Source organism: Pelodiscus sinensis, chromosome 22, assembly GCF_052426305.1.
Source record: "Pelodiscus sinensis isolate ZL-2025 chromosome 22, ASM5242630v1, whole genome shotgun sequence".
NCBI lineage: Eukaryota > Metazoa > Chordata > Testudines > Trionychidae > Pelodiscus > Pelodiscus sinensis.
The window spans coordinates 24,910,849-24,935,620 of record NC_143073.1 but is presented as its reverse complement, the minus strand read 5'-3'; the positions used below and the strand labels follow the sequence as shown (position 1 = coordinate 24,935,620).

At 51.2% G+C, this 24,772-nt stretch overlaps 1 protein-coding gene and 1 pseudogene across 1 annotated transcript in view; both read left to right on the top strand.

The window, feature by feature from the left end:
• Positions 1 to 21,060, top strand: part of LOC149521876 (phospholipase A2 inhibitor gamma subunit B-like) — a 65,194-nt pseudogene extending 44,134 nt beyond the window's left edge.
• The window catches only part of LOC149521872 (uncharacterized), a 465,443-nt gene that overhangs the window by 159,639 nt on the left and 281,032 nt on the right, over positions 1 to 24,772 (top strand). The gene's annotated exons all lie outside the window — the stretch shown is intronic.

Here is a 24,772-nt window from a genome sequence, read left to right as displayed (position 1 = left end):
TGCACTTGAAAGGGAATCCTCTGAACTGTCATTCATGTTAAAATTCGACACTTACCAACAAGGACTTAACAAGTCTTTGAACTTTCTCACCCATTACCAAGACAGTTTCCCCAATTATCACCTGTAATACCATTAACTCACAAACATCCCACTCTCCCTACCTTTAATATCAGCAATTCACAGACACTTACCTTCCTTCCTCCCCCTTCCCACCCCCCCGCATCCCCCTTCTGTTCTGCAATGTGATTTGTCCTTTTCATATTTGTTCATTTTTTTAAATTGTATCCTTTGGTATATATGGTTGTGACTACTTTCTTCCACTATTTGATCTGAGGAAGTGGGTCTGGCCCACGAAAGCTCCTCACCTAATAAACCATCTTGTTAGTCTTTAAAGTGCTACATTGTCCTGCATTTTGCTTCAACTACCCCAGACTAACACGGCTACATTTCTATCACTATTCTACATGCAAGGCACTACATTTAGCCGTTTGGAATGGAAATCCATCAACCATATGAAGAAACTCGCACAGATACAGACAGACATCATCTTTCTATCCAAGTGCAAGAAAATGGACATCGTACCCAAAGGACTGAAAGTGAACAATCCACTAAGATCAACATACTTCACTGACTACAGTGAAAGACTCTGCCTCACACTATCCAAGAAATTAAGAAACCACCTGATAAGTATTTTATACAAGAAACAGAAAACCATCAAGAATGACATTTCTAACTTAGATCGTCTCATCTCAAGACAAACATCCACACCGACTGACACCTTGCAAGACTTTTGTTCCACCAGACAAGAAATCTACTATACACACTTCTATTCCCTACAACAAAGAAAAGACAATAAATTTTCTAACCTGCTCCATACCACTGGCTACAACAGCAACTGCCTCAACCCACCGGATAATATTGTTAACCTCTCCAGCTACAAACTCAATCCAGCAGAAGAGTCTGTCTTGTCCCGGGGTCTCTCTTTCTGCCCCACGTCCCCCACAAACTGGATACAATTTTGTGGTGACCTTGAGGCTTTTTTTCGCCGCCTCCGTCTCCGAGAATATTTCCAAACCACCACTGAACATCAATCTGACCTACCAGATCCCCCCTACCAACACCAAAGGAAAAATAATTCTATATGGACTCCCCCTGACGGTCGGAATTACAATCTGGATTTCTATATACACAGCTTCCGCAACAACGCACAGACTGACATTATTCGCAAACGACAACAAGCGACACACAATCTTAGCCGCGCTGAACACCATGCCATCCAGAGTCTCAAAAACAACCTGGACATTGTAATCAAACCAGCTGACAAAGGGGGTGCTGTGGTCATTATGAATAAGGCCGACTATAACCAGGAGGCAACCAGACAACTCTCGAACACCACATTTTACAAACCTCTCCCCTCTGATCCCACCTTGGACTACCAAAAGAAACTACACTGTCTCCTTAAAAGCCTCCCCACAGCTACTCGGGAACAAATCCTCACAGAATCACCTTCTGACCCCCAACCAGGATTGTTCTATCTACTTCCCAAGATCCATAAACCTGGGCACCCCGGACGTCCCATCATCTCTGGTATTGGCACGCTCACTACTGGTCTATCCAGCTATGTAGACACTCTTCTCAAACCCTTCGTAACCAATACCCCCAGCTATCTCCGAGACACTACTGACTTCCTAAGGAAACTACAAAACATCGATAACCTCCCCAATAATACCATCCTTGCCACCATGGATGTAGAAGCTCTATATACCAACATCCCACATGAAGACGGATTACAAGCAACTAGAAACACTATCCCAGAGGACACTACTGCCAACCTGATAGCAGACCTATGTAACTTTGTTCTCACCCACAATTATTTCCGGTTTGAGAACAACTTATACCTCCAGATCAGCGGCACAGCCATGGGTACACGCATGGCCCCACAGTATGCTAACATCTTTATGGCTGACCTAGAACAACGTTTCCTCAACTCCCGTCCCCTTTCACCCCTCCTCTACCTACGGTACATCGATGACATCTTTATGATCTGGACACATGGCCAAGAAACACTGGAGATATTCCACAGAGATTTCAACAACCTACACCCCACCATCAACCTCAGCCTGGACCATTCTACACGAGAGATCCACTTCCTGGACACCACCGTACAAATCAACAATGGAAAATTAGACACCACTCTCTACAGAAAACCCACTGACTCATACAGTTACCTACATGCATCCAGCTCCCATCCAGAACACACCACACGATCCATCGTCTATAGCCAAGCCCTTCGATACAACCGCATCTGCTCTAACCCCACTGACAGAGACCAGAAGCTTCAGGATCTCTACCAAGCATTTATAAACCTCAACTACCCACCCGGAGAAATAAAAAAGCAAATTGAAAGAGCCAGACGAATACCTAGAAACCATCTACTTCAAGACAGACCCAAGAAAACCAACAATAGAACACCACTTGTCATCACCTACAACCCCCAACTTAAACCTGTCCAACACATTATCAATAAACTACAGCCTATATTGGAACAGGATACCATACTCAAAGAGGCTCTGGGAGACAGACCCATAGTCTCCTATAGACAACCACCCAACCTCAAGATGATTCTTACCAACAACCACAGGACATACCACACTAATACCAACCCTGGTACCTTCCCTTGCAACAAACCCCGTTGCCAGCTTTGTCCACATATTCATTCTGCTGATACCATTATTGGACCTAACCAAGTGAGTTATAAGATCAAGAACACATATTCCTGCGCATCCAGAAATATAATCTACGCTATCATGTGCCGAAAGTGTCCGTCTGCTATGTACATTGGACAAACATCTCAGACACTTCGCCAAAGGATTAATGCCCACAAAACAGATATCAGACAAGATCACAAAGAGAAAACAGTTTCTTGCCACTTTAACCAGAAAGGACACTCTCTAAATGACTTAGCCACCTGCATTCTGCTACAAAGACCTTTTACATCTGCACTTGAAAGGGAATCCTCTGAACTGTCATTCATGTTAAAATTCGACACTTACCAACAAGGACTTAACAAGTCTTTGAACTTTCTCACCCATTACCAAGACAGTTTCCCCAATTATCACCTGTAATACCATTAATTCACAAACATCCCACTCTCCCTACCTTTAATATCAGCAATTCACAGACACTTACCTTCCTTCCTCCCCCTTCCCACCCCCCCGCATCCCCCTCCTGTTCTGCAATGTGATTTGTCCTTTTCATATTTGTTCATTTTTTTAAATTGTATCCTTTGGTATATATGGTTGTGACTACTTTCTTCCACTATTTGATCTGAGGAAGTGGGTCTGGCCCACGAAAGCTCATCATCTAATAAACCATCTTGTTAGTCTTTAAAGTGCTACATTGTCCTGCATTTTGCTTCAACTACCCCAGACTAACACGGCTACATTTCTATCACTATAACACATACAAGGTATCAGTTTTACACCCTTCCTTAGTTTTACTAGCAATTAGCACATCATTAACATACTGAACCAACACAGAACTGCAGGGAAGAGAGATAGAATTAAGGTCAGCTTTTTAAAAACTGAGAAAACAGAGTGGGGCTTTCACAATAACTTTGGGGAAAACATGTCCAGGTCAATTGATGACCCTGAAAGGAAAAGGCAAAGAGAAATTGGGAATTCTTATGCACTGGAATAGAAAAGAAGGCAGAACATAAATCTATTACAGAAAACCAGGTTAGGTACTACTGGAAATCTAGGGATTACAAACTTATTAATGGCTCTTAGGTCTTCTACAAATCTATAGATTTGCTTTTTCACAGGTAGTATAGGTGTATTACATGGTGAAGTTGTATAAACAAGTATCCCTTGTTCAAGGAGGGAAGAGATTACAGGCTTAATGCCCTCTTGTGCCTCCCTAGACAATAGATACAGGGCTACCCTTGGGAAAGGCTTGTTGTGTCTGTATGTTATTTGCACTGGTGTTGCAGAGGCTAGCAACCCCACTTCATTCACATGGGCTGCCCACAATGTCTCTGGGACATCTGAGAGGTCCAGGAGGGGTGCATGTCCTGAGGTCTCATCAGATTCCTCTGAGAGTAGTAATGCCATCAAATTTGAAGCCTGATGGGGGGAAGGTCAACAAATATCCCTTCCTCTCTACAGAGAAGGTTTGCACCCAATGTACACAACAAGTCACGTCCCATAAGGTTTACAGGAGAACAGGGAGATAACAGGAAAGAATGTTCAGCTGACAAGGGTCCAAAGCGGGTGGGGGTGCAGATGGCACATCTGGGGAATCAAGCTGTTTCTTTAGAGTAGCCAATTCTTGCTGCAGCTTTTCAATAGAATCTTTTTTGCTAGCCATAATGCTCTGATTATTTTTTTTTACTGCCACATCCTCCCAGAGGCACCAATATTCCATCTGGTTAGGATGTTTTTCCTCGAGGAAGACTCTAAGATAAGCAAGCTTTTGTAAGTCAAAGCTCTAGTTGCCATTTATTCTGGGAATTCCCCTGAGTATAGCCATTCCAAATGCTCAATAATGTCTTAAGTCTCCTTAGTTTCAAACCAGCAGGCAATACCTAGCTGACTGATCATCTGAGACAAGAGAGTCCCAGGCTGTGAGAAACCTTTCCCCTCAGTCGGAGACAGACTTGAGGGAGCAATCCCACCCATGTTAGCACTGTCCTATCCAAGAACAGCACAGGAGCCCAACAGTACTACCCTCCCCAAGGATAGTACAGGCGTCCAGCAGCACTACTCTCTCCAAGGAGAGTGTAGGAGTCCACACAAACTGTCAGCTTCACTCACACTCCTTATGTTCCGGGGGAAACCGCCCTTGCTTTCAGCAGCTGTGCAGTGACACTGACAGCACTGGTGCGGCTGCAGTCCCCCTCCGGACTTCACTCACTCAAAACCATGCGCTTGGACTCGCCACCAATCAGTCAGCAGCAACAACAACAACAACAAAATCCAACCCCTATTTGGCTATACCCAGTGTTTTCGTTTTAAATTTCCCTCAAGCCTCTTTACAAAAAATTTTAAGTAAAAGATGACTCTTACCGCCAGCCGGTCCAGCTGGTGACGAGAACAGGGAGGCGGACCGGGGGATTTTAAATGGATCCCTTGCCCTCCAGATGCGCGCTGTAGTCCGTTCCCATTCCCCGTCATCAGCCTTTCCAACTGGCGTTCCAAGCCATCCCACTTCTGACACCAAATTGTGGGGGAAATCTCGTTCCCCTGGGGTACAGAGCTCCCAGAAGGGTCCGAGGCCGGATGTCAAATCAGTGAGGCAGGAGAGAAATCTAGAAGGAAAAACTTTATGATGCATGCATGCAGGCTGTCACACCAAGAGTGAAAGCAGCCCCGAGAGACAGGTTCAGGGATCCTTTATACAGAATGCTTAGACAGTTTAGCTGTTGATTGTTTTTCTTTAACATATCAAAGTCTCCGCAGAAGTACTCTGAGACTTCTGTTCACCCCAGGAGTTCTAGAAGTAAGTTTTACAGAACAAAGCCACATCAGAATTTGAGTGGAGAAGCCAACAAGGCAAACTGTGACAAAGATAAGGGTTTACATGACAAATTGTGACAGACTAGGAGTATCCATGAACTTGAGCTAGGAGGCATTGGAAGGGTCTTGATTAGAGTTAATTTGATCTCTCTTTGATACAGGGAGAGAGGTCTGGAAAACTTTTAACCCTTACAGCAGTTTTCTTTTAGATAGTTTTGATTTCCTGCACAGTCCCCCCTTTAGACATAATTGGAGTTATTTGATTTTTCTCCCACACCTTGTCCATGAAGACAGAGGCAAAGAACGCATTGAGTACTTGAGCTTTTCCCACATCACCTGTCACTAGGTTACCTCCCTCATCCAGTAAGGGCCCCACACTCTCTGTGGTCACCCTCTTATTGCTAACATGCCTGTAGAAACCTTGCTTGTTATCCTTCACATCCCTTGCTAGCTGAAATTCCAATTGCACTTTCGCCTTCCTGATAATGCCCCTGCGTTCTCGAGCAATAGATTTATACTCTTCTCTAGTCATCTGCTCAAGTTTCCACTTCTTGGAAGCTTCCTTTTTGTATTTAAGCTCACCAAGGTTTTCCCCAGTAAGCCAATCTGGTCGGCTGCCATATTTGCTTTTCTTGCTGCGCATCAGGATGGTTTCTTCCTGTGCCTTCAATAAGGCTTCTTTAAAATCCTGCCAGCTCTCCTGGACTCCTTTCCCCTTCATGTTAACATCCCAGGGAATCCTGCCCATCAGTTCTCTGAGGGAGTCAAAGTCTACTCTTCTGAACTCCAGGGTGTGTATTTTACTACTCTCCTTTCTTCCTTTAGTCAGGATCCTGAAATCTACCATCTCATGATCACTGCTTCCCAGGTTGTCACCCACCTCCACTTCCCCTAGTAGTTCCTCCCTGTTCGTGAGCAGCAGATTAAGCTGTTCATGGCCCTTGGTCAGTTTGTTCAGCACTTGTACCAAGAAGTTATCCCCAACATTCTCCAAAAACTTCCTGGATTGTGTGTGTACTGCCGTATTGGTCTCCCAACAGATGTCAAGGTGATGGAAGTCCCCCATGAGAACCAGGCCTGTGATCTGGAAGCTTCTCTCAGTTGTCTGAAGAAAGCATCGTCTACCTCATCCACCTGATCCGATGGTCTATAGCAGACACCAATCCAACATCGCTACTGTTGCTTCCACCTCTAAACTTTACCCATAGACTCTCAACATGCTTTTCACCCTCTATATACTGGAGCTCTTAGCAATCCTCGTGCTCTCTTACGTACAATGCAACTCCTCCTCCTTTTCTCCCCTGCCTGTTCTTCCTGAACAGTTTATCTCCTTCTCTGGCAGTGCTCCAGTCGTATGAGTCATCCCCGCAAGTCTCCGTTATTCCAATCAAATCATAGTTCTTGGAATGGGCCATGGCTTCTCATTCTTCCTGTTTGTTTCCCAGGCTTCTTGCATTTGGGTACAAACATCTTAAGTAAACAGTTGATCGCCCCACCTTCTCAGTCAGGGGTCCTCCTTTGTTGCTCGTTCCTCCTTGTGATTCTTCCCAGTGTCCGACTTCCTCATTTGCCTCAGGGCTTTGGTCACTGTCCCCCAACGAACCTAGTTTAAAGCCTCCTCACTAGGTTTGCAAGCCTGCCTGCGAAGATGCTCTTTCTTCTCTTGGTTAGGTGGATCCCATCTCTTCCTAGCAATCCTTGTGCCTGGAACAGAGTCCCATGGTCGAAGAAACCAAAGCCTTCTCTGCGACACCACCTGTGCAACCATGTGTTTACTTCCTCAATTTGACGATCCCTACCCGGACCTTTTCCTTCATCCAGAAGGATGGATGAGAACACCACTTGCACTCTGAATTCCTTGATCCGTCTTCTCAGTGCTACATAATTTGCAGTGATCCTCTCAAGGTCATTCTTGGCCATATCGTTAGTTTCTACATGGAGAAGCAGGAAGGGATAGCGATCCAAAGGTTTGATCAGTTTCGGTCACATTCTGAATGATTGCTCCCGGTAAGCAGTGCACTTCTTGAGATTGCAGGTCTGGACGGCAGATGGATGGCTCAGTCCTGTGTAGGAGGGAGTCCCCGACCACCACCACCCATCTTCTTCTTTTGGGGGTGATGGTTGTGGAACCCGCATCCCTAGGACTACGCATCCCATGCCTTCTGGTAGAGGGTGTTCCCTTCTGATTTTTTCCCTGAGAGGTCCCCTGGTCCAGCAGAGGAGAAGTCTCCTTACTTGGTCCCATGACTCCTCCCCTGGCTGGAGGTGCTCAGCCTTGCAGTCTCTGACCCCAAACACTAGTCTGCACTCACACCCCCACATTCCTAACTTAATTCAAATTAGTTAATTCAAACTAAGCTAATTTGAACTAGCGCATCTAGGGCTTAAGGATGGCCAGAAGCAGTGCCGGCAGGGCATCAGAGGAGGACTTAGAGTGTGGAGATGCTGTCTCAGGCTAGCCGAGGGCTGCGCTTAAAGGGTCCCGACCCCCACCCCGGACAGACAGTTCTAAGGGGTGCCCCGCTTGCAAAGCAGTCCTGGTTTAGAGTGCCCTGAGTGCCCACACTGGGCACATCACAGCACTCGGCCATCAGCCTGGCTGCACTAGCCGCAGGCTGCCATCCGGGGTGGTCAATTGGGGGGCTGCAGGAGAGTTTCCACCCTGAGTAGCCCGCAGAGCCACCCCAGTCCTCCCCATCGGGGGCTCATACCCCATTCCTCCCTCACCTCCTTCCACTTACCCCTTCCTAGCCCCCCTTCCTGATGTACAAAATAAAGGACACGTGTTCAAAAATAGAAACTCTCTTTATTGAACAGAACTCGGGGAGACTGGGAAAAGGAGGTGAGAGAGGGGAAGAGAGAGGGTGGGAGAGGGGAGGGCAACCAAAATGATCAGGGGTTTGGAACAGGTCACATATGAAGAGAGGCTAAAGAGACTGGGACTTTTCAGCTTAGAAAAGAGGAGACTGAAGGGGGATATGATAGAGGTCTATAAAAGCATGAGTGGTGTGGAGAGGGTGCATACAGAAAAGTTCTTCATTAGTTCCCATAATAGAAGGACTAGAGGACACCAACTGAAATGAATGGGTAGCAGGCTTCAAACTAATAACAGAAAGTTCTTCTTCACAAAGCAAATAGTCAACCTGTGGAACTCCTTGCTGCAGGAGGCTGTGAAGGCTAGAACTAGAACAGAGTTTAAAGAGAAGTTAGATCAATTCATGGAGGTTGGGTCCATGGAGTGGTATTAGCCAGGGGGTAGAAATGGTGTCCCTGGCCTGTTTGTGGAAGGCTGGAGTTGGATGGCACGAGACAAATGGCTTGGTCATTGTCTTCCGTCCATCCCCTCCAGGGTATCTAGTGTTGGCCGCTGTCGGCAGACAGGCTACCAGGCAAGATGGACCTTTGGTCTGACCCAGTACGGCCATTCTAAGCTCAGGGCTCAGGGTCGGCGGTCTCACTGGACCACCCTGATTTTCATGCAAACCTGCTCCTGGGTGGCCAGGCTGGCAGCTCTCCTGCCCTAGACGGCCGTTTTACTGTGTCTAGTGCGGAGGTCGTGGATGAGGTCCACGATGTCCGCAGTAGGCCAGGTGGGCGCCCGCCTCTTGCGGACCTGGGCAGGCTCCCGGGAGCTGCCAGCCTGGTCCCGGGAAGAGGGGGAGGGCTGGATGGCAGCGGGTGGCTGGCTCGTGCCGTGCCAGGTGCAGGGTCTGCTGGCTGGGTGCTGGCAGGCTTGTACCTGGCATGGGCACCGTAGCCAGCCTGTGCCCCTTTAAGGGCTCCGGGGCCGGGAGGGGGGCAGAAGAGTTTGCCTGGTGGTGCCCAGAGTGGCCACCAGGGCAAGCTGGGGAGGGCTAGCCTCCCACTAGTTCGAATTAAGTGGCTACACAACCCTTAATTCGAACTACTTCATTCGAACTAGGCTTTAATTCGTAGAATGAGGTTTACCTAGTTCGAATTAAGTGCTCTGCTAGTTTGAATTAAGTTCGAACTAGCGGTTTGCATGTGTAGCGCCTATTAAAGTTAATTCGAACTAACGGCTGTTAGTTCGAATTAACTTTGTAGTGTAGACATACCCTTTGTCAGGGACTGAGAAGGGGTGACAGGGGAGGGAATCGTCAAGCAATCCCTGTCCTGCTCACTCCCCCTGGGGCACCTGGGATCGGCCGCTGTGTACAGACAGGACACTGGGCTGGACAGGCCTTTGCTCTGACCCAGCCTGGCCACTCTGATGCTCCTGCCTCTTCCTCAATAGTGACAGGTCACAGGGCTCTGCAATGAGCGGCTCCGTTCTCTGCTAACCTGCCTGCTGTTCAACTCCCTTGTGAGGAAACCAGCCTGGCAGGAATTGGACGCTGCGACCTGCCACAGACAGTTGCTGTCACTTTATTCGTCAGTCGGATGCTGCGCTTGGAGCGAGTCAGCAAGAGCCAGAGAACGGAGGAGAACGACAGACGTGGGTTTCGCTCGGACGATGAGCCTCACGTGGGGGCCGAAGGTCAGAGACTGCCCAGGTTTGTGGCTGGTTGTGTTGTTTCGGTGTCTCCTTAGTAGTTGTTTCTGTGAAGGGGGGGGGGGGGAACCTATGGCCCGGGGGCTGAATTTGCATCTGTCCCCTGGGCCTGAGGCTCCCCACCCCTGTGTTAGAGGGAAGCCGGGGGAACTTGGGGCGGGGGGAGGGAGCCAGGTAAGTAGCAGAACTTGCCTTTCTTTGGGGGAAGGGGAGACTTCACAGCTTAGGTGTTGGCATCTGTCACAGTTGGAGTGCAGCCTCCCCACGCCGTGGCCAGAGCGGTGTGACCGGTGTGACTGAGGAGTCAGGCCAGGGACTTGCACAAGATTCCAGTCAGATGCCGTGGAAACGCACAAGGACCGACTGTTAATACCGGCGGCGTTTAAGGGAATTTTATGTTGTAACCTCAGGGCGAGATTTCGCTTTCAGTTTTCACAGATGGGACGCGATTCCCCCCAGCTCCACGGCTTTTCCAGTTCTTGCCAAGGGCAGGCGGACCACCAGTTCCTCTCCGCTCCACGACGCTCTGATAGCCGAGAGACCGACGAAAACGCCCTGAGACATGGAGCTGTGAGCATAGTGCTTAGGTCGATGTCCCAGGAGCGCTGTGAGCTTCAGAGTTGCAAAACTGTACTACAGAATTGGTCCTGTGGCTTATGAGAGCCCCCCCAGAGCCAGCCCCCCTCATTCCCTCCTGCACCCCAACGCTCCAGCCCTGCCTGGAACCCCTCCTGCACCCAAACTCGCACCCAGAGCCAGCACCCCTCACCCCCTCCTACACCCCAACTCTCCAGCCCCGCCTGGAACCCCTCCTGCACCCAAATTCGCACCCAGAGCCAGCCCCCCTCACCCCCTCCTGCACCCCAACTCTCCACCCCCGCCTGGAACCCCTCCTGCACCTAAACTAGCACCCAGAGCCAGCCCCCCTCATCCCCTCCTGCACCCCAACTCTCCACCCCCTCCTGGAACCACTCCTGCACCCAAACTCCTACCCAGAGCCAGCCCCCCTCAACCCTTCCTGCACCCAGACTCTGTGCCCCAGGCTCACTCCAAGGCACACCCCCCCCCCCACAATTTTGAACTCCTCAGCCCAGAGCCTACCTCCTCCTCACACCCCAACAGCTTGACTGAGCTGGGTACGGTAGGGAGAGGGGGTGAAGCGAGCAGGGCAGAGTTTCAGAGAAGGGGCGGGCTCTCAGGGATGTGGGTCCCACATCGAAGGATTTTTGTGAAAGCGCCTCCCCTCCTCCCACCAGGGAAGAGGGCTGGGATACAGACCCAGGCAGGACCCGCCTGGTGACGCTGTCCACCACAAACAGCACATATTGGGGCACAGCTCCGGCTGTTCCCCTGGGTCTGGTGCTGCTGGCAACAGCGTTAGCCTCCAGGCTCCCTGCGGCCTCCACACGGCCTCTGTCCCTGGGCTGGAGGCAGGAGCCACAGGCTGCCAGGCCATCCTCATCACAAGCCTCTTTATAACTTTGGGCAAGCTCCCCTCTGGGGCCCTAGTCTCCCTGACCGGGGCAGAGGCTGAGATGTCGGGGGAACCCAGGCCAGCCCGCTACTCCAGGGTCCGGCCCAGGGCAGCTAGGGCAGCAGCAACAGGCAGGGTTACAGCCACGTGCAACCTGGCAGCTTTTTCCCCTAGGCCACATCCCCAAACGATCCCTCCCAGCCCCCCCTCCCCTCCAGCCAGTCCTTCTTTTATAGCAGCCACAAGTGTTAATTGGCTGCAGGTGTTTAACTAGCCGGTGGCTTCTAGCAAGTTCCTCTTGACCCCAGGTGGCTGCCTGATGATGCTGGACTGAGGCTTTGGCCCTTTCTCACACAGGGAAAGGAGAAACCAACCAGCTCCTTGTTTGGAAATCAGGGGAGTGGCCGTGTGGATGCTCCGCTGGCTGAGCGGCGCAGAAATCAGCTGAGCGCCACGGTGGGAGAGGGAACTGCCCAGAGGGAACTGCCAGGGGGCGGGGCCTGGATGAGCGTGCGTCTCTGACATCAGGAAAGGGCGCCTGATTCAAAGGGAGAAAAGCGGAGCAGACACAGAGGACGCGGAGGAGGCGGAGAGGAGAACGGAGGAGGCAGAGGACAGAGAGAGAGAGAGTGAGAGAGACGCAGAGGAGGAGGAGAAGAGAAACGCAGAGTGAGAGGAGGGAGGGGGAGAAGAGAAGGAGAGAGAGGCAGGAGGCGGAGGGGGCTGAAAGAGAGAGGGCGAGGCAGTAGGAGGAGAAGAGAGAGAGAGGCCCTTTGTGCTGCTTGCTCCCGTGCGGCGGCCCAGCTGAGTGGCACAGAAGTCAGCCAAGCGCCACGGCGGGAGGCGAAGGGGGGTGGCGCAGTGACATACACACCCGGAGGCGGGGCCTGGACGAGCGTGCATCCCCGACAGAGACAGAGGAGAGCGGAGAGAGAGTGAGAGGCAGGAGGGGAGAAGAGAAAGAGCGAGACGGAGAGAGAGAGGCAGAAGGCGGAGGAGAGCTGAGAGAGAGGAGGGGAGGCAGGAGGAGGAGAGAGAGAGAGAGAGAGAGACGGAGCGAGATACCGGAGGCTCAGGAGGGAAGACTGACGTGGAGGAGAGACCTGATAATCCCGTCTTTTGACAGGCTAATTGACTAGTTTTGAAATAAGGGGGAATCTCTCACAATAGCTCCCTAGTGTCGACCAGGGCCCAGCCTTTGGTACGTGGGATGGGGGCGGGGGAGCAGGCAGCGCCCAGGTATGGGGAATGGCACGGCACAGAAACCCTGGCACAAGCAAGGGGATGGAGGGGTCCAGCAAGCCCTAGGGGTGGGCAGTGCAGCGGGCCAAAGGGCAATCTCACCAAACACAGCCAAGGCCCCGCTGGACGTGCCCTGGAGCTGAACTTCTCAAGCACCTTCTGTTCTCACCCTCCATGTCAGACCCTGCCGAAGCCCCGTGTCAGCTCCTGGACTTTTTTTAATTTGTAGAGAGACATTAACAGGACTTCTGGGTGTTAGCGCTGGTTCGCCTGCCCCCTTCAGCCACTGGCATCCTCCCCACAATTCTGTGCCTCAGTTTCCCCTCACACCACAATCTCTGTGTAGACCATAAGCCATTGAGGAAGGAGCCCAGCTCTTGTTGTGTGTCCAGGCAGCCTCCAGCACTGCTGAAGCCCTGATCTCAACTGGGGTCTTTGCAGCACCACAACAGAGATTTTAGTCTTGACTAGAGTCTGTCTGTTCGACGCCTGGCCCAGTGTGTGCCCTGGTTTCGATCTGGCTGGCACTTGATGCAGAGAGATGCAGAGAGACTCAGGGAGTTGAGGATAGAAGCCAGACAAATGGGAGTCGCTCTCTCACACACCCACAGTAAAAAAAGTCATGTTCACTTGATTGCTCGTGGCCTCCCCTCCTGTTCACCACACTCCCTGCAGCTTCCTTGTGTGTCTGAATGACCAGACAGGTCGGAATCCTGGCTCTGGTGGTTTCCAGTGGCAGGGAGTTCCACAGATCAAAGACCTCACAACAGAAAAGGGGTAGCACTTAATCTGTTTAAATCTACATTTTAAAGAGGCAGCCCTGCAGGGGGGTTAAGGGTCGTCCACATTATCCTAGGTGGGCGGGTCTCTGTGGATCCTAGCCCGCTGCCTCACTTTCCCGGCAGCCTCTGGAGGGGCTGGTTTACAGTGGCACCAATGTAACCTGGACACGGGTCGTTGGCCCCCTCTGCTGGCCGGATCCTGTAAAGCAGGATAGGGAGCTGCTAAAGCTACAGGGCTGCAGACGCTGCTCCTTTCATTCCAATGTTAAACGTGCCCCCCCAATCCCCCATCCCTGCCCAAGTTCAGGGTTCACTCCAAGCCCAGGGCATGTTTCCAGGAGCTGTTCTGTGCAGGAGGCAGCAGGGGCCTGGTATCCCCAGGTGGCTGCTCTAACCCCAGGGGGTTTCCAGCCCTGGCTGGCGGCCCTGCCAGAAACCCACATTCACAGTGTAATTAAAGGGCAGTTTTATGACAAAAAGTGGGACTATTCTGGGATGTAAAAGGCCCCACAATTAAACCAGCCTCCTTTCCCCTCCCACCCAAGGGCCTGTCGGAGGGGTGGCACGGGAGAAAGCCATGCAGACTGCTTCCAGGTGCGAGTGTGTGTGTGTGTGTGTGTGTGCCTGTGTACATACTCTCCCCATTCCATTACTAGGGGTTGTCCTAGCTCCAATCATACACACAACCAGGCTTCCGACACCCCCAAAACACGCACTAAAATGAAATGTGCGGAAATCCATCAGGCCACCACCAACAGACACATGTAATTCCCACACGCACACTGCACAAGCACTGACACACTATCCCAAACATGATCCAAGGCTCACGATGACACACAGAATCCAGGACTCAGGATAATACACACACACACACACACACACACAGAGCAGAGGTGTGCTGCTTACTGGGAGCTCAAATTCAGGATGTGACTGAGAGGGTTACAAAACTGATCAAACCTTCGGATCACTACCCCTTCCTGCTTCTCCATGTGGGAACTAACGATACGGCCAAGAGTGACCTCGAGTGGGTCACAGCAGATTATTTAGCGCTGGGAAGAAGGATCCAAGAATTCGGAGTGCAAGTGGTGTTCTCGTGCATCCTCCCTGTTGAAGGGAAAGGACTGGGCAGAGATCGTCGAATAGAGGACATAAATGCGTGGTTGCACAGGTGGTGTCACAGAGAGGGCTTTGGTTTCTTCGACCACGGGACTCTGTTCCGGGCACAAGGATTGTTAGGAAGAGATGGGATCCACCTAACCAAGAGAGGAAGGAGCATCTTCATGTGCAGGCTTGCAAATCTAGTGAGGAGGGCTTTAAACTAGGTTCATTGGGAGACGGTGACCAAAACCCTGAGGGGAGTGGGAAAGTCAGATACCGGGAAGAAATGCAGAGAGGAACGAGTAACAAAGGGGTACCCCTGATTCGAATGGAGAGGATAGGGTGATCAACTGGTTATCTGGAGTGTTTGTACACAAATGCAAGAAGCCTGGGAAACAAACAGGAAGAACTGGAGGCCCTGGCCCAGTCCAAGAAATATGATTTAATTGAGATAACAGAGACTTGGTGGGATGACTCGCATGACTGGAGCGCTGTCATGGAAGGGTATAAACTGTTCAGGAAGAACAGGCAGGGGAGAAAAGGAGGAGGAATTTCATTGTATGTAAGAGAGCACTATGACTGCTCTGAACTCCTGTATATAGGGGGAGAAAAGCCTGTGGAGAGTCTATGGGTTAAATTTAGAGGTGCAAACAACAGCAGTGATATTGTGGTTGGTGTCTGCTACAGGCCGCTGAATCAGGTGGATGAGGTAGATGAGGCTTTCTTCGGACAACTGAGAGAAGCTTCCAGATCACAGGCCCTGGTTCTCGTGGGGAACTTTAATCACCTTGACATCTCTTGGGAAACCAATACAGCAGTGCACAGGCAATCCAGGAAGTTTTTGGAGAATGTTGGGGATAACTTCTTGGTACAAGTGCTGCGGGATCTGACCAGGGGCCGTGCGCAGCTTGACCTGCTGCTAACAAACAGGGAGGAACTAGGAGAGGAAATAAAGGTGGGTGATAACCTGGGAAGCAGTGATCATGAGATGGTAGATTTCAGGATCCTGACTAAAGGAAGAAAGGAGAGTAGTAAAATACACCCCTTGGACTTCGGAAAAGCAGCCTGTGACTCCCTCGGAGACCTGATGGGCAGGATTCCCTGGGATGCTAAAATGAAGGGGAAAGGAGTCCAGGAGAGCTGGCAGGATTTTAAAGAAGCCTTATTGAAGGCACAGAAAGAAACTATCCCGATGCGCAGGAAAAGAAACAAGCATGGTAGGAGACCGAATTGGCTTACCGGGGAAATCCTTGGTGAACTTAAGCACAAAGAGGGAGCTTACAAAAAGTGGAAACTTGGACAAATGACCAGGGAGGGGTATAAATGCATTGCTTGAGAATGCCGGGGGGTTATCAGGAAGACGAAAGCACAATTGGAATTGCGACTGGCAAAGGGTGTGAAGGATAACAAGCAAGGTTTCTACAGGCAAATTAGGAAGAAGAAGGTGATCAGAGAGGGTGTGGGGCCCTTACTGGATGAGAGGGGGTAACCTAGTGACAGATGATGTGGGAAAAGATGAAGTACTCAATGCTTTCTTTGCCTCTGTCTTCACGGAGGAGGTCAGCTCCCAGACTAAGGGCATGTCTACACTTGCCCCGTAGTTCGGACTAGGGAGTCAAATGAAGCATACCGAAGTTGCAAATCAAGCGCGGGATTTAAATATCCTGCGCTTGATTAACATAATCGCGGCCGGTCGCCATTTTAAAATGCCAGTCGCCTGATTTAATTCGCCGTGTGTAGACGCGGTAGTCTGATTGAAAACCCTTTCCTCGAATTAACTGTTTCTCCTCATTGCACATAAGAAGAGAGGCTGAGGGAGTTGGGTCTGTTCAGTCTGCAGAAGAGAAGAGTGAGGGGGGATTTGATAGCAGCCTTCAACTTCCTGAAGGGAGGTTCCAAAGAGGCTGGAGAGAGGCTGTTCTCAGTAGTGACAGATGCAGAACAAGGAGCAATGGGCTCAAGTTGTGGTGGGAGAGGTCCAGGTTGGAGATTAGGAAAAACTATTTCCCTAGGTGGGTGGTGAAGCGCTGGGCTGGGTTCCCTAGGGAGGGGGTGGAATCTCCATCCCTCGAGATTTTTAAGTCTCAGCTTGACCAAGCCCTGGCCAGGTTGATTTAGTTGGATTGGTCCTGCCTAGAGCAGGGGGCTGGACCTGATGACCTTCTAAGGTCTCTTCCAGCTCTATGGTTCTATGATACTCAGGGCCGGTGACTCTGATTGTGACCCTGCCCGGGCCTCCGTCGAGAACTGCCAGCCCGACAGACAGTTTGCGGCTCCAGAGCCCCCTGGCTCAGACCCCAGACCGGCTCCAGCTCCCGCCCCAGCACCAGGAAGACACTTCTCCTCTGCTGCCTCCTCTGGGCCCTGCTGGAGACAGGTGAGAACGGGGCCGGGAGGTCTCTGAACCTTGCCCAGTGCGGTCACACTAAAACCCACCCAGGAGAGTTGCTCTGCAGGGGAGGGGCTGTCCCCCCCCCACGGGGTGAAATGTGCCCCAGGTCTGAGATCTTCTCTCCCACTGCAACTGGAGCCCATTGCTCCTCGTTCTGCCACCTGCCCCCACTGAGAACAGCCTCTCTCCAGCCTCTTTGGAACCCCCCTTCAGGGAGTTGCAGGCTGCTCTCAAATCCCCCCTCACTCTTCTCTTCTGCAGACTGAACAAACCCAAATCCCTCAGCCTCTTCTCATAGGTCACGTGCTCCAGCCCTGAATCATTTTGGTCGCCCTCTGCTTGACCCTCTCTAATGCGCCCACATCCTTTCTATAGCGAGGGGCCCAGAACTGGACACAATACTCCAGATGTGGCCTCCCCAGAGCAAAATAAAGGGGAATAATCACTTCTCTGGATCTGCTGGCAATGCTCCTCCTAATGCCCCTAATATGCCATTAGCCCTCTTGGCTACAAGGGCGCCCTGTTGACTCATCTCCAGCTTCTCATCCACTGTAACCCCCAGGTCCTTTTCTGCAAAACAGCTCTTTAGCCAGTTGGTCCCCAGCCTGTAACAGTGTTTGGGATTCTTCCATCCCAAGTGCAGGACTCTGTACTTGTCCTTGTTGAAACTCATCAGATTTCTTTTGTCCCAATCCTCTAATCTGTCCAGATCACTCTGGATCCGATCCCTGCCCTCCAGCATATCCACCTCTCCACCTAGTTGTGCAATAGAGGGACAGAGAACACTAGCAAAAACCCAAGAAATGCAGGGCAAGGTCCCAGCTGGGTCAATGGGCCGTAGCTCCATTGGACTCAATGGGCGAGATCCTAGGAGTGTCAATGGGCCATAGCTGCCTTGGAGTCAATGGGGAAGTCCCCAGGTGGGTCAATGGGCCGTAGCTCCATTACAATCAATGGGCCTGAAGATAGGGTTCAGCACCTTTGCTTTTGCTTCTCTAGGGACCTGTATTTTGTGTGAGGTCTGTGTCGGCGTCCACAAGGACTGTACGGGCCCTTTGCAAGTCTGCAGGGAGCAGCTGGATTCCTGTGGGATCATTAAAGCAGAATCCGTAGCATGTAGATGCAGGAGACCTTGAACCAGTCCAGAATACAGGGGCTATTGTGTTATAGCAGGGGGCCTGGGAGCCAGGACGCCTGGGTTTTCTTTGTGGCTGTGCCAGGGGCTTGGGCTGGTGGGTGGAGGAGAGAGGCTGGGGGAGTCTCTCTTTGGTCCTGGCAGGGGTGCGGTGTCTGGTGGGTTAGAGCCGAGGGAGTCAGGACTCCTGGGTTCTCTCCCTGACTCTGAGAGGAAAGAGAAATCCAGTGGGTGAGGGACAGCTAGAGGCACCAGTCCTGCTGGTTCTCTACTGACCTTGGGTGAGTCATGCCTCAGTTTCCCCCTCTCCCGACAGGACATAATCACACCTGTGAAGCATTGCGAGGGACAGGCAGAGACCTGAAGCCTCATCTCCTCTTCCTCCCATACAGGAGAGATAAAGACCCCGATCTTTGTGAAGGCCTGAGTGTCCTCCAGCCAGTGCAACCTTGCACCTCTCTACATGACTTTTGGGAACAGGATCTCTACTTTGTTGGGGAGGCCTGCGAAACAGTCACTGTTAGCGGTACAGCGCCCATCTCCATCTCCAGCATGTCTGCTCTCGCGCGCCCCCTGCCCTGCCTGGTCCCGTCAGGCCTCTCGGTGGGAAAACGGAACGGGATTAGGAAAGAACCTTTATTTCCCCTGCCCTGCAGGGGGCATTTCATTGGATAACACTGAAACTCTGGGTGGGGGTGAGGTCAGTGGACTGGGCTCTAGGCTTGCACCAGGTGTGAACTGGATCCAGGATTCCCTGCTGCAAACCTCTCCTTTCCTGTTCCCCAAAGCTGCAGTGCTCCCTGCCCCGATGTCCGCTGGAGCTTGTCCCCTGATCTGACTGGTTTTGCTCCATTTTTCCCAGTGCCCCCAGCTAACACTACCCGAATGGCTGGTGCTGCCCAGCCTGTTTCTCTGTGTTCTCCAATCACTGCACTGAAGAGATCATCGACTGCACAGGTGCCCGGACCCACTGCCTGCATGTCAGAGGCACAGTGAAAAGTGGTAAGTCCGATTTTCCCACCCAGGAGCCATCACATGTATGGGCGGGCCCCTGTGGTGGGGAACGTTAAAGAGTTCTTGTAGATAAAACATTGGAAGGGAAAGTTGTTTCAAATCACAATAATGAACCAGTCTGATTTTTCCCAGAGTTTGTTTTCATGGGGGTCTCTTCTGACTGAAACAGTCTGGCGAATTTGAATTCACAAAATGTGTTCACATTTCTATTTTTAACTGCAGAAAGGTTTGAGCTGAAAAATCTCAGAGCACCAGAGAATTTCTGAGCACTCTCTGGCATAAGAGAGGAGATGAAATTGAAAAGGGTGAAGTGCATTATGATTAAAATAAATGCTTTTTTCCAGCCAATAACCTGTTAGTCTTTGGAACTCTCCACCACTGGAAATTGCTGTGGTCAAGAGCTATGTAAATTTCTAAAAGATTCTTGTTGATCAAGAAGAGCTGGAGTGATTATAATAAATGATCAGAAAACTGTTGAACCTTCTTTTTCCGGTCTTACGCTGATTTCTAGCTATTAGCAATATCCCTCATACTTGGTGGTTCAGATACCTTTCTGTACAGGATCTAGTGCTGGCCGCTGGTTGAGGCAGGATACTCTCCTGTGCCCAGCGCCCTGCGCAAGGGACCCCCAAACTGCTTTGGTGTCACTCTCTTTGTAGAATAGCAGGCTCTAAAATAATACAAATGAAGTGACAGTACAACCTCACCCTGCCTGGGTCTGCTGCAGAAATCTCCCAGCTGGGGGGACCTGGAAGTGCCAGAGATATTTCTTTTTTACTGGTTGTGGAACTGTGTGAGTGTACGTCTACACTAGCCCCCTAGATTGATGTAGGGAGGCTAATGAGGGCGACCAAAATTGCAAATGAAGCACAGGATTTAAATATCCCGCGCTTGATTTGCATGTTCCCGTCAGGTCGCCATTTTTGAAATTTGCAAGCCCGAAGTAACTGCCCGCGTCTACACACAGCAGTGAAACGGGATTCTGAAATAAAGCCCTAACTTGAATTAGCTGGAGAACCTCATTGCAGGAGGAATAACAGCTAATTTGAGTTAGGGCTTTATTTCGGAATCCCGTTTCCTGCCGCGTGTAGACGCGGGCAGTTACTTCAGGCTAGTCAATTTCTAAAATGGCGACCAGCCTGGAACATGCAAATCAAGCGTGGGATATTTAAATGCCGCACTTCATTTGCAATTTCAGTTGCCCTCATTATCCTCCCTAGATCGATCTAGGGGCCTACTGTAGACGTACCCTAACAGATGCCCCAACTGAGATCAGGGCCTTTTTGTTCCAGGTGTTCCACAAACCCATTGGCTGAGGTGAATCCTCTGCTGCCCACTTGCCATTGCAAAAAATTGGGAGTTCCCATGTGCCAGGGTCTGTACAGGTCGTTTGGATGATATCTGGTTAAGGATCCCACCACTGCCACCATCCGTGAGCAACACCATTGCCAGGTGAATGGTGGCACTAACATTGGCCTGTTAGAGTTCGTTAGAGATCAGGGGTTCACTGAGTGACACTGCATCAGAGCAGAGGAAGAGAGACCGTTGTAGGATCCCAGATGGGCAGCAGCGAGTGGCTCCAAGGGGGAAGGTGACCGTGTTGTATTGGACAAGAGATATAAAAGGCTTCCCAAAGGGGTTCCCAGACACTGACCCTCTTGCTTTGACTCCCACAGGTGAGACAAGCATAAAGACCACCCTGAAAGGCTGCACCAGTAAGTCTGCCAGCACTAATATACAGCAGCTCAAAGGGAGCTTTGGGGGGTTCAATGTGGATCTCACCATGGCCGAATGCAGCCCAGCCTCCTCCCGCGTGGCCACTGTGGCTCCAGAACCAGATGGACTTGTCCTCCCAGCCCTCCTTACCGTCCTGCTGGTGAACGGCCTCTCCTGATCCCCCTCTCCTGTCACAGCCCCGCTGCCCTGGGGAGCCAAGGTGCTGGTGGCAGGGCTCGGATTCACTTTCCCTGGAACGGGATTAACAGAATAAAACAGACACAAGAAAACTGCACAGTAGCAGGTGTCTGTGTCTGTTGGGGGGGGGAACGATTCTTGGATCGTGTGGGGGCTGATTCTGGGATCGTGTCTGTGTCTATCTGTAATAGTGGATCTCAGATATTGTGTGTCTTCCTGTGTGTGATAATGAGAACTAGACTCTGTGGCTGTGTCTAGACTGCAGGCTCCTTTTGGAAGAAACTTTTCCAGAAGAGATTTTCTGGAAAAACGTCTTCTGAAAGGGAGCAGCCACACTGCCAAAGCACATTGAAAAAGCGATCTGCTATTCAAAAGATAGCGTCCACACTGAATGGACGCTCTCTCGCATGTGAGCTGTGGTTACTGTGGGTGGAGTGGCTACCAGGGCACCTGTGCTTCTTCCTCTTTCTTCTCTTGGAAAGAACTCCCTCTTCCCCCTCCACACAGGCCTTTTTCCAGAAGAGCTCTTTCGGAAAAAGGCTTCTTCCTCGTAGAATGAGGATTACCAATGCCAGGAAAAACCCCTCTGCTCTTTTGATTTGCTTTCGAAAGAACATGATTGCAGTGTGGATGTAACTCAAGTTTTTTCAGAAAAATGGCCATTTTCCCGAAAAAAACTCTGTCACGTAGACGTACCCTGTGCGTGTGTAATCATGAGTTTGGGACCGTGTGTTCGTGTGTGTGTGATAGCAAGTCTTGGATCATGTATGTGTAATCACGCCTTGGACTGTGTGTCTATGTATTGAACTGTGTGTGTGTGTGTGTGTGTATAATCCCAAGTCCTAGACTGTGTGTGTCATCATGAATCTTGTGTGTGATACTGAGTCCAGGGTTGTGTGGTGTGCATCTGGGGATTATGTGTGTCTCCTTGCTGGTGGTCTGATGGATTTCCTCACATTTAATATTAGGGGAGTTCAGGGAGAATCTGAAGCCTGGTTCTGAGACTGATTAGAGGTAGGACGGCCCCTTGAAATGGAATGGGGAGAGGATGCACACAGGCGTGCACACACACACGCAAACCCACAAATGCACACACATGGAATGCAGCCTGCACAGCCGTCTCCTATGCCACCCCTCTGGCAGGCCCTCATGCGGGATGGGAAATGAGGTTGGTTTACTTGTGGGGCCTTATACAGCTTAGAATAGTCATAAAATCGAAAATCTGTTCAGCTGACTCCCCTCCCCCACTGCTGCCCTTTAATTACACTATGAAAGCGGTTTTCTGGCAGGGCCGTCAGCCAGGGCTGGAAACCCCCCGGGGTTAAAGCAGCCACCTCGGGATGCCAGGGCCCTGCTGCCTCCTGCACAAAGTAGCTCCTGGAAACATGCCCTGGGCTGGGAGTGAACCCCGGACTCAGGCAGAGATGGGGGATGGTGGGGGAGGGCGGGGTTGATGAACACAGGCGCCTTTAACATTGGAATTAAAGGAGACGCATCTGCAGCCCTCTAGCTTAACAGCTCCCTATCCTGCTTTACAGGATCCGGCCAGCAGAGGGGGCCAACGACCCGTGTCCAGGTTACACTGGTGCCACTGTAAACCAGCCCCTCCAGAGGCTGCAGGGAAAGTGAGGCAGCGGGCTAGGATCCACAGAGACCCGCCCACCTAGGATAATGTGGACGACCCTTAACCCCTCTGCAGGGCTGCCCCTTTACAATGTAGATTTAAACAGATTAAGTGCTACCCCTTTTCTGTTGAGAAGGCATTGATCTGTGGAACTCCCTGCCACTGGAAACCACCAGAGCAAGGATTCCGACCTGACTGGTCATTCGGACACACAAGGAGGGTGCAGGGAGTGTGGTGGGGAACAGGAGGGGAGGCCACGAGCAATCAAGTGAACATGACATTTTGCTACTGTGTGTGTGTGTGTGTGTGTGTGTGTGTGTGTGTGTGTGTGTGTGTGTGTGAAAGAGAGCGACTCCCATTTATCTGGCTTCTATCCTCAACTCCCTGAGTCTCTCTGCATCTCTCTGCATCAGGTGCCAGCCAGATCAATACCAGGGCGCACACTGGGCCAGGCATCGAACAGACAGACTCTAGTCAAGACTAAAACCTCTGTCGTGGTGCTGCAAAGACCCCAGTTGAGATCAGGGCTTCAGCAGTGCTGGAGGCTGCCTGGACACACAACAAGAGCTGGGCTCCTTCCTCAATGGCTTATGGTCTACACAGAGACTGTGGTGTGAGGGGAAACTGAGGCACAGAATTGGGGGGAGGATGCCAGTAGCTGAAGGGGAGCAGGAGAACCAGCGCCAGCACCCAGAAGTCCTGTTAATGTCTCTCTACAAATTAAAAATGTCCGGGAGCTGACATGGGGCGTTGGCTGTGTCTGCCACAGCAGGTGACAACAGAAGGTGCTTGAGAAGTCCAGCTCAGGACACGTCCGGCGAGGCCTTGGCTTTGATTGGTGAGATTGCTGCGCACAGACTGACCCGGCAGAGGAGATGGCAGCTGCCAAACAGGTCTGGCTCCGTCTCTGGAGACCCCCAGGAGAAATGAAGCAGAGGGGATGGATGGGATTGGGATTATTAATGTGAGGGGTCTCGCCCTACAAAGCACGCATTGGCCAGCTGCACAGCCCACCCCCAGGGCTTGCTGGACTCCTGCATCCCCTTCCTCGTGTCGGGGTCTCTGTGCTGCATCATTCCCCACTCCTGGGTGCTGCCTGCCCCCTCCCATCCCTCATGCCAAAGGCTGGGCCCTGGTCTACACTAAGGAGCTATTGTGAGAGAACCCCCCTCATTTCAGAATAACCAGCAGAGCATCCACACAGCCAAGCCCCTAATTTCCCAAGAAGGGGCTGGTTGGTTTTCCTCTTCCCTAAGGCTGTGTCTACATTCCATGTTTCTTGCGCAAGAACAGCCGTTCTCACGCAAAAACTTGCCGGCTGTCTATACTGCACGCGCGTTCTTGCACATGTAAATTTACAGTACAGCGTTGTGAAACAGGGCTTCTTCCAGAAGGGTTATTCCTCTCCCCATGAGGAATAAGCCCCCTTGCGCAAGAGCTCTTCCACAAAGGGCAGTGTAGACAGGCAACATGAATTACTTGCGCAAGAAACCCCTATGGTTAAAATGGCCATTGGAGCTTTCTTGCGCAAGAAAGCGTCCACACTGCCATGGATGCTCTTGCGCAAAAGCACATGGCCGTGTGGACGTGCTCTTGTGGAAGTGTTTTTGCACAAGAACTCTTCCACAAAAGAGTTCTTATGCAAGAAGTCTGCAATGTAGATGTAGCCTGTGTGAAAAAGGGCTAAAGCCGCAGTCCAGCATCATCAGGCAGCCACCTGGGGTCAAGAGGAACTCGCTAGAAGCCACCGGCTAATTAAACACCTGCAGCCAATTAAGGCCTGTGGCTGCTATAAAAGAAGAGGTGCCTGGAGGGTGGGCAGGTGTGTGGTCTGGGAGGGATACTTTGGGGATGTTGTCTATGGGGAAAAAGCTGCCAGGTTGCGCATGGCCGTATCCCTGCCTGTTGCTGCTGCCGCCTTAGGGGCCCTGGGTCGGACCTTGGAGTAACATAGTTACAAGCTGGGGACCAACCGGTTAAGTAGTAGTTCTGCAGAAAAGGACCTGGGGGTTACAGTGGATGAGAAGCTGGATATTAGTCGACAGGGCGCCCTTGTAGCCAAGAAGGC